At 46.1% G+C, this 8,891-nt stretch overlaps 1 long non-coding RNA gene across 1 annotated transcript; it reads left to right on the forward strand.

The window, feature by feature from the left end:
- The first annotated feature begins 818 nt into the window (after positions 1-818).
- Positions 819-3,738, forward strand: LOC119959547. Its single transcript, XR_005459223.1, has 3 exons — positions 819-1,210; positions 2,599-2,704; positions 3,500-3,738. It is a non-coding gene; the product is annotated as an uncharacterized LOC119959547 (long non-coding RNA).
- Positions 3,739-8,891: the final 5,153 nt, after the last annotated feature.

Genomic DNA, 8,891 nt, shown 5'->3' on the forward strand with positions numbered 1-8,891 from the left:
CATTCTAGAAAACATTGAACATTCAGTATCACGAGAAAGAGGGAAGAAGATAGAGGAATTACTGATTCTGGGATTGAACCCAGTAAGAGTTTGCATCTTCTGTGGAGAAGAGAGGAAGGATCCATTAGGGAAAAAAACCTTAGGTTCTGCATTAGAACATAGAACATAGAACAGTACAGCACAGAACAGGCCCTTCGGCCCTCGATGTTGTGCCGAGCAATGATCACCCTACTCAAACCCACGTATCCACCCTATACCCGTAACCCAACAACCCCCCCCCCCTTAACCTTACATTTTAGGACACTACGGGCAATTTAGCATGGCCAATCCACCTAACCCGCACATCTTTGGACTGTGGAAGGAAACCGGAGCACCCGGAGGAAACCCACGCACACACGGGGAGGACGTGCAGACTCCGCACAGACAGTGACCCACCCGGGAATCGAACCTGGGACCCTGGAGCTGTGAAGCATTTATGCTAACTACCATGCTACCGTGCTGCCCTTGTTCCACAGGACAGCAGTATTTAATCATTTTGAAAAATTGTGAATAGCAGATTACCCATTGACAATAATTTGTTTGATTATTTTTATCAATTGGTAACCAAGTTATTTTTTATTTACAGTTTGGGGTTTCAATGGTGTGGCTATTACCCAACATTCACTGCGGCTGTGAATGTGCCCGAATCACTCCACAGGAGCCCAGTGCGCAGTCGCAGTGCTGGGTGAATCGAGCATGCGCAGTGCCACTTTGCTCGGAGTTCTGCGAGTGCGGGGGCGGCCGTTTGGGGCGGTGAGAGTCGGTGAGGCGGAGGGAGGAATGGAGCCGGGAGTTGGGGTGGGGAGGGAGTGAAGGCTTCATAAACACCCCCTGCTGGTCACAAGGCCGGAATGAGACCCTGCAAATCCCGCATTTGTAGCTGCGGAGCATTTATCGGGTGTCAGGCCCAGTTCCACGGCCGCCATTTTTGATTAGCGGTGCTTCAGGATCCCGGTGAGACTCTGTTATTATTGGCCAGTCAGCCTGAGCCTGTGACCGTTCTCGCCACCTGAAACCGTCACAATGCCCGGGTGATTGACGGCAGCTCTGGACCAATGGGAAGAGGAGGGGCGAGACTGGAGGATTGACCTGGAGCTGCTGGTCCTCCAACCAATCGGAGTGAATGAGGGGCGGTGCAGATTCACTGGGCCGAATGGCCTCCTTCAGCAGTGTAGGGATTCTATGATTCTACATTGGATCCAATGATGTGTTCACAATCAACGAGTCAACCTGAGCCTGCGGCTGCTCTCCATCTGTAACCGTCACAATGCCGTTTGGACGCAGCCATTTGGGCGCCATGGGACAATTGGGCGCAGCCAATTTGGCGCGGCCGCTTGGGCGCAGACGACAGAAAACCTTAAATTAGTTCATTTAGTTTAGTTCATTTGGTGATTATGAGCAAGGCTCCTCAAGTACTCAAATTTACAAATTTAAGAACACTTTCATGTATTCTTTTATCTTTATTGTAAATTAAAAACCTTAAATTAGTTCATTTAGTTAAAAACTAAAGTTAAAAAACCTTTAGTTTAGTTCATTTGGTAATTATGAGCAAGGCTCCTCAAGTACTCAAATTTTCAAATTTAAGAACACTTTCACGTATTCTTTTATCTTTATTGTAAATTAAAAACCTTAAATTAGTTCATTTAGTTAAAAAACTTAAATTAGTTCATTTAGTTAAAAACCTTAAATTAGTTCATTTAGTTAAAAACTAAAGTTAAAAAACCTTTAGTTTAGTTCATTTGGTAATTGTTCATTTAGTTAAAAACTAAAGTTACCTTTGCTTGTTTTGTCAAAGACGTAAAGGAATCCGTTATGAACAAATTTTTCTTTACCACGTTTCGTTGATACTGCCTCAGCCATCATATGGGTATGCGAATTGGTTTAGTTACAAAATATATAAAAAGATGGTGATAGAACGCACCAGCAGCCAACTCAACGCACCCGCACCAGCAGCCAACTCAACTGAGGCTAATTCACAAATAAAGAAATGTTATTTTGGTGCCAAAACGTCAATAATGCCAATATATAACGCCAATATATAAACAGATGGTGATAGAAAGCACCAGCACCCAACTCAACGCACCCGCACCAGCCAACTCACCTGAGGCTAATAATAAAGAAATGTTATTTTGGCGCCAAAACGTCCGGCGCCAAAACGGGTTGGCGCCAAAACGGCCGCGCCCAAATGGCTGCGCCAAAAAGTACCTAACCCTAGAAAGAGAACCCGACTCAAGGCCACGCCTCCACCCTAACCCCGTAACCCAGTAGCTTGGACAATAAGGGCAATTGATCATGACCAATCCACCTAAACTGCACATCTTTGGACTGTGGGAGGAAACCGGAGCACCCGGATGAAACCCACAGAGACCCGGGGAGGATGTACAGACAATGACCCAAGCCGGGAATCGAACCTGGAGCTGTGAAGCAACTGTGCTGCGGCGCTGCCCTAACTTTTAATACTAAGAATCAAAGAAAAATTAACTATATTATATTGGAGAAAGAAGATCTCAATACAAACACAAAAATACAATTCAAATTCGAACTTTTCTTTTACTCCAGCAATATCCTGACAGAAACATCGGCCAGAATTCTCCGTTCACACCGCTACAGTGAATGAAGTTTTGGATGAGTGTCAAATTCTTCGTTCTGCATCAATTCTAAATCGGTGAGAGGCGTTTAACAATATACAGGGAGCAAGAGATCGCAGGGGTGGGCGGAAACATTGTATAAAGCTATTGTAAGCTGCAAACCTCGGAAAAGAGATTCCGGGACCCAGTTTGTACCGAGCGGAGCTGCAGCTCCTCATGTTCGGCTCGGGTTAACGGCCGCCATCTTTATTGGATGTGCATCAGGGCGCATGCACGTTTGGCATCTTTGTCGGGGCGATGTTTCTTATTTACTTATCTCATTGTCACCCAGTGTTGTTTTGCACCATTATCCCCTTTGGGAGGGGCTTGTTCCCCATTGTTCAGAATGGAGACAACTTGTCCATCAAACTGGATTAGTCTTTCAGTCCCAATGTCTTATTGATGATGCAAAGCGGTGGCAGAGATGGAAAGAAAAGGAAGCCAATCCTGCTCTCCAGATTTCACTGTCTCATAGGATATCCTGTCCCATGTGTCCAAAGCTCTGTGGCTCTGTTCAGCCACATGAAGACCCAGGGCAGAAACTCACAACCCCGAGTAGATATCACCATCAAATCAAGGGACTGCTGATGATAAGAGGGTCAGTGTGCAGCGGGGTGCATGAGCAGCCATCCTGGACCAGGGAGCAGGAGGGCAGAATGTTCTGAATTTCTATCCTGGACTGACAGTGATTAATTTTGGAAACTCCTTTTACAGGGGATTAGGAGGGGAGGATTTACACATAGCAAACTCAAACTCAAACCAGGAGAAATGTTTATCTTTCTTGAATTACATTTCTGGACTGACAGTGATGCCTTTGTAAACTTCTTTCACAGGGGCTCAGAAAGGGATTCGCAGACAGGAAACTCACAACCAATCCTCACATCAAATTCGAGTTTCCAGGATCTGGAGATTATCGACCTTTGTGTGTAAGCATTGAGTTCCATATCGTTATCACTCACTGTATAAAATGTCTACCTCCTGTCGCCCCTGTAGATCTTGTTCACAATCTTAAATCTGTGTCCCTTTTACAATCTACTGATGGGAACAGTTTATAAAAATCTTTTGCTGGGTTTGCCGTTGTTGTTTCTGGTGCCTGGGTCGATGCCGGGTGGTCAGTCTGGTTTCATTCCTTTTTCATGTTTTTGTTGTGGTTGAATCAGCTTGGACCAGTCCATTTAGGATCCAGAACACAATTGAAGTCACCTCCAAGAATCAATTGATCTGGATCCAGGTCTGGGATGGATTCCAACAAATGTTTTACAAATGTTTCTGTGAGATCCTCTCCCCGGACAGGCGCCGGAATGTGGCGACTAGGGGCTTTTCACAGTAACTTCATTGAAGCCTACTCGTGACAATAAGCGATTTTCATTTCATTAATAAAAGATAGAGAAGCAGAATTCGGCCATTCAGCCCATCGAGTTTTCGAGTTTGCTCTGCCATTCGATCATGGCTGATATGTTTCTCATCCCCATTCATCGTGTATTGTAGCTCTCTTGAAATGAATGCGAACATTGCATTTGCCTTTCTAGCTGCCAACTTTCCTTTATGTGTTTTGAGATGTGGGGGTCGCTGGCTGAGCCGGCATTTGTTGCCCACCCCTAATTGCCCTGGAACTGAGTGGCTTGCTGGGCCATTTCAGAGGGGGACAGTTTGGGAGGATGTAAGGCTGAAGTGATTAAATGACAAAGGGGATAATGGTGCAAAACAACACTGGGTGACAATGAGATAAGTAAATAAACTAATAGGACAAGAGAAGAAATAAAAGACAGGTCCAGGTCAGGTATAAATGGCAACAGCAGAACCATTACCAGCACCAACTGTCTAAAAATATCAGAGAGATGATTGGGCAGCACGGTAGCATGGTGGTTAGCATCAATGCTTCACAGCTCTAGGGTCCCAGGTTCGATTCCCGGCTGGGTCACTGTCTGTGTGGAGTCTGCACGTCCTCCCCGTGTGTGCGTGGGTTTCCTCCTGGTGCTCCGGTTTCCTCCCACAGTCCAAAGATGTGCGGGTTAGATGGATTGGCCAGGCTAAATTGCCCTTAGTGTCCTAAAAAATAAGGTTCATGGGGGTTGTTGGGTTACTGGTATAGGGTGGATACGTGGGCTTGAGTACGGTGATCATTGCTCGGCACAACATCGAGGGCCGAAGGGCCTGTTCTGTGCTGTACTGTTCTAAAAAAAAATAATCTGAAATCACTGAAATGAATGTTGTGTCTGGAAGGTCAGGAATTGCCTGATCAAGGATGAGGTTCTGTTCCTCGAGTTTCCTTTGAGCTTTATTGGAGCAGTGCAGGAGGCCGAGGGCAGAGTGGGAATGGAGCGGGGAATTAAAATGATCAGAAGCTCAGGATTATGCTTGCAGACTGAATGGTGATGTTCCACAGTCACCCAATACAGATTTAATCTCCTCAGTGTAGGGGAGACCAAATCGGGAGCAGTGAATACACAACACTGGATAGCAAGAAGTACAAGTAAATCATTGTCACCTGGAAAGTGTGTTTGGAATCCTGGAATATGGGAAGGATGGCGATGAACTGGTGGTTGTTGCATCTGTTGTGTCTGCATGGAAATGTTTACAGTGATGTTCACAAGAACACAAGTAATGGAAGCGGGTGGAGACCATATGGCTCATTGAGCCTCTGCATTTCTTGCTGGCTGTAACCTGCTTGTTCAGGCATCATTCTGGAATACTTTCCCAGTCCTTCCAGATCCATTTTATGACATGGAGACATTAGCTCCACAACCCTGTGAACGAAAATTTAGTCTGGCCGAGTGTCATCGAGCTGAAATCCAGTCTTTCTCTGACACATTATTCTTAATACCATAGCTGACAGGCTAAGAGTGAAAAAGTCAACTGTTTAGCAGTGAGGGGAAGAGGCAAGTTTGTAGATGTTCTACAGTGTTACAGACTCGTTGGATCTGCTTCTTCTGTCCCATCTTACATTCAGCTAATGGTGAAATGATTAAAATTCTGCAACATACAGGCATTTGAGGACAACAGTGAGTTTGCTGCTCAGATTAAGTAAAGTCTCCACATCACAAAATGGACCTAGAAGGACTGGAGAAGATGCAGGCAAATATATTTAAATTATGCCTGAACTGGCAGGTTATACCTGGCAAAAGGGATTGGACAGGGCATAACCTTTTCTCTGGAAAGGGGAATAAAGGATGGCCTGATCCTGTAAGATTATGAAAAGGTTTGATGTGATAGACAAGTGGAAGATGTTTCCATTGGATGAGAAGGCATTTAAAGAGTTAAAGAGTGGTTTGGAATTGTGTCGGCCAGACCAGGTAAGGATGGCAGATTTTCTTTTCTATTCATTCTCGGGATGTGGGTGTCGCTGGCTGGGCCAGCATTCACTGCCCAGCCCTAATTGCCCTTGAACTGAGTGCATCTCAGAGAGCATTTCAAGAGCCAACCAGCTGACTGTGGATCTGGAGTCACATGTAGGCCAGACCAGGTAAGGATAGAAGATTTCCTTCACTGAAGGACAGGAGTGAACCAGATGGGTCTTTGCAACAACCAACAATGGCTTCATGGTCATCAGTAAACTTTCAATGAATTCAAATTTTGCCTTCTGCCTTGGTGAGATTCATACCTGGGTGTCTGGAAAATCATTGGGACAGTAAAAAATATTTTTGAACATTTCTCTTCAGCGGATATAAAAATATTGAAAATGGGATAAAGGTTGTTTGCCTGACAGTCAATCACTGTCCTTTTTTAAAATAAATTTAGAGTGCCCAATTCATTTTTTCCAATTAATGGGCAATTTAGCGTGTCCAATCCACCTAATCCGCACATCTTTGGATTTGTGGGGGTGAGACCCACGCAAACACAGCGAGAATGTGAAAAATCCAGACAGACAGTGACCCGGGGCCGGGATCGAACCCGGGCCCTCGGTGACATAAGGCAGCAGTGCCAACCACTGCGCCACCCACTTTTTATAGGTTTCTATGAGATCCCCCCTCATTCTTCAGAACTCCAGCGAATACAATCCAAACCAATTCAACCTCACCTGCACATCTTTGAACTGTGGGAATAAACCGGAGCACCCGGAGGAAACCCACACAGACACGGGAAGAAAGTGCAAACTCCACACAGTCAGAGTGGGAATTGAACCCGGGTCCCTGGTGCTGTGAGGCAGCAGTGCTAAGCACTGTGCCACCCCCTGTCTTGCAACCCTCAAGAGAAAAAACAAATCTTTATCCCCATCTGAAATGGGTAACCCCTCACTTTGCAACAGATTCTCCTACAAGAGGAAACATCCTCTCCACATCCACCCTGTCAAGACCCCTCCGGATCTTGTATCGTTCAATCCAGATTTTACCCAAAAATTTAAATCTGTGACCCGGCTGCTTGTACGATCAGTGAATGGAAACAGAGTTTCTTTGTCCACCCGATCAAATCCTGGCATAACCTTGTGCACCTGAATCAAATCTCCCCTCAACCTCCTTTGCTGGAACCATTCTGGTAAATCTCCTCTGCATCTTCTCCAAGAACCTTCACATCCTTCCTGAAGAGTGGTGACAAGAGCTTTAGAAAGATTAATTGATTAGAATTAGAACCATAGAATTCCTACAGTGCAGAAGGAGTCCATTCGGCCCATCGAATCTGCACTGATTCTCTGAAAGGGCAGCCTGCCTAGGCCCACACCCTGTCCCTGTAACCCCATAGCCCCACCTAACCTGCACATCCCTGGACACTTAAGGGGCTATTTATCAAGGCCAATCCACCTAACTTTCCCTTCTTTGGAATATTGGACGAAACCTGAGCACCGGGTGGAAACCCACGCAGACACGAGGAGAAAGTGCAAACTCCACACAGTCACCAAGGCCGCAATTGAATCCGGGTCCCTGGCGCTGTGAGGCAGCAGTGCTAACCATTGCCACCGGAAGCATAGTTTCAGTATCAATATTACTGTTGATGAAGCTCAGATCAAATTTGCTTTGCCAACTACTCTCTCGCTATGTCTTGTAGATATAGAAAATCCCTCTTCGCCTCTTTCTTTCTCCTCCCAAAGAGGCCAGTTGGGTTTTTATGACAATCCAGCAGTTTTCATGGTCACTTTGTCCCAGAGCCGGCCCAACAAATGACCAGATTCAATCAGCTCAATTTCACAACCTGCCTTTGTGATTTTGTGGGTTCTCTCTCACTCCCTATTTTCTGTTTTAAATCGGTTTCACAGGGTGTTCGAACGGGAGGCTTCAAAGTCCGGAAACTCAAACCAAGCATCACATCAGGATCTGACAGAGTCCTCAATTTATCATAACCTGAATATCATCGGACTTTGAACATGGAAGGAAAAAGCATCGTTCACAGAGGGGAGAAACCGTACATGTGTTGTGTGTGTGGACGAGGATTCGCTCGATCATCAGGCCTCATGAAACACAAATGCAGTCACGCTGAGGAGAAACCGTGGAAATGTGCGGACTGTGGGAAAGGATTCATTTCCCCATCCCAGCTGGAAACGCATCGACGCAGTCACACTGGGGAGAGACCATTCACCTGCTCCAAGTGTGGGAAAGGATTCACTGAGCCATTGGCCCTGCTGTCACATGAGCGAGTTCACACTGGGGAGAGACCATTCACCTGCTCAGAATGTGGGAAGGGATTTACTCTTTCAGCCCACTTGCTGAATCACCAGCGAGTTCACACTGACGAGAGACCATTCCAATGTCCAGCTTGCGGGAAATGCTATAAAGGTTCTGAGGATCTGAAGTGCCATCAACGTGTTCACACTGATGAGAGACCATTCAGGTGCTCTCACTGCGGGACTGGGTTCAGACGATCATCTGACCTCATTGTACATCAGCGAATTCACACTGGAGAGAGACCATTTGCCTGCTCCAAGTGTGGGAAGAGATTCATTCACTCATCCGCCCTGCTGAGTCGCCAGCCAGTTCACACTGGAGAGACACCATTCACATGCTCCAAATGTGGAAAAGGATTCACTCAGTCGTCTGCCCTACAAACACACCAGCGAGTTCACACTGATGAGAGACCGTTTCAATGTTCAGATTGCGGGAAATGCTATAAAAGTTCTGGGGAACTGATGCGCCATCAACGTGTTCACACTGACGAGAGACCGTTTAGGTGCTCTCACTGTGAGACTGGGTTCAGACACTCATCTCAACTCGCTGTACATCAGCGAATTCACACTGGGGCGAGACCATTCACCTGTGCCCAGTGTGGGAAGGGATTCACGCAGTCATCTGACCTGCA

This window comes from Scyliorhinus canicula, unplaced genomic scaffold (genome assembly GCF_902713615.1).
Source record: "Scyliorhinus canicula unplaced genomic scaffold, sScyCan1.1, whole genome shotgun sequence".
Classification (NCBI taxonomy): domain Eukaryota; kingdom Metazoa; phylum Chordata; class Chondrichthyes; order Carcharhiniformes; family Scyliorhinidae; genus Scyliorhinus; species Scyliorhinus canicula.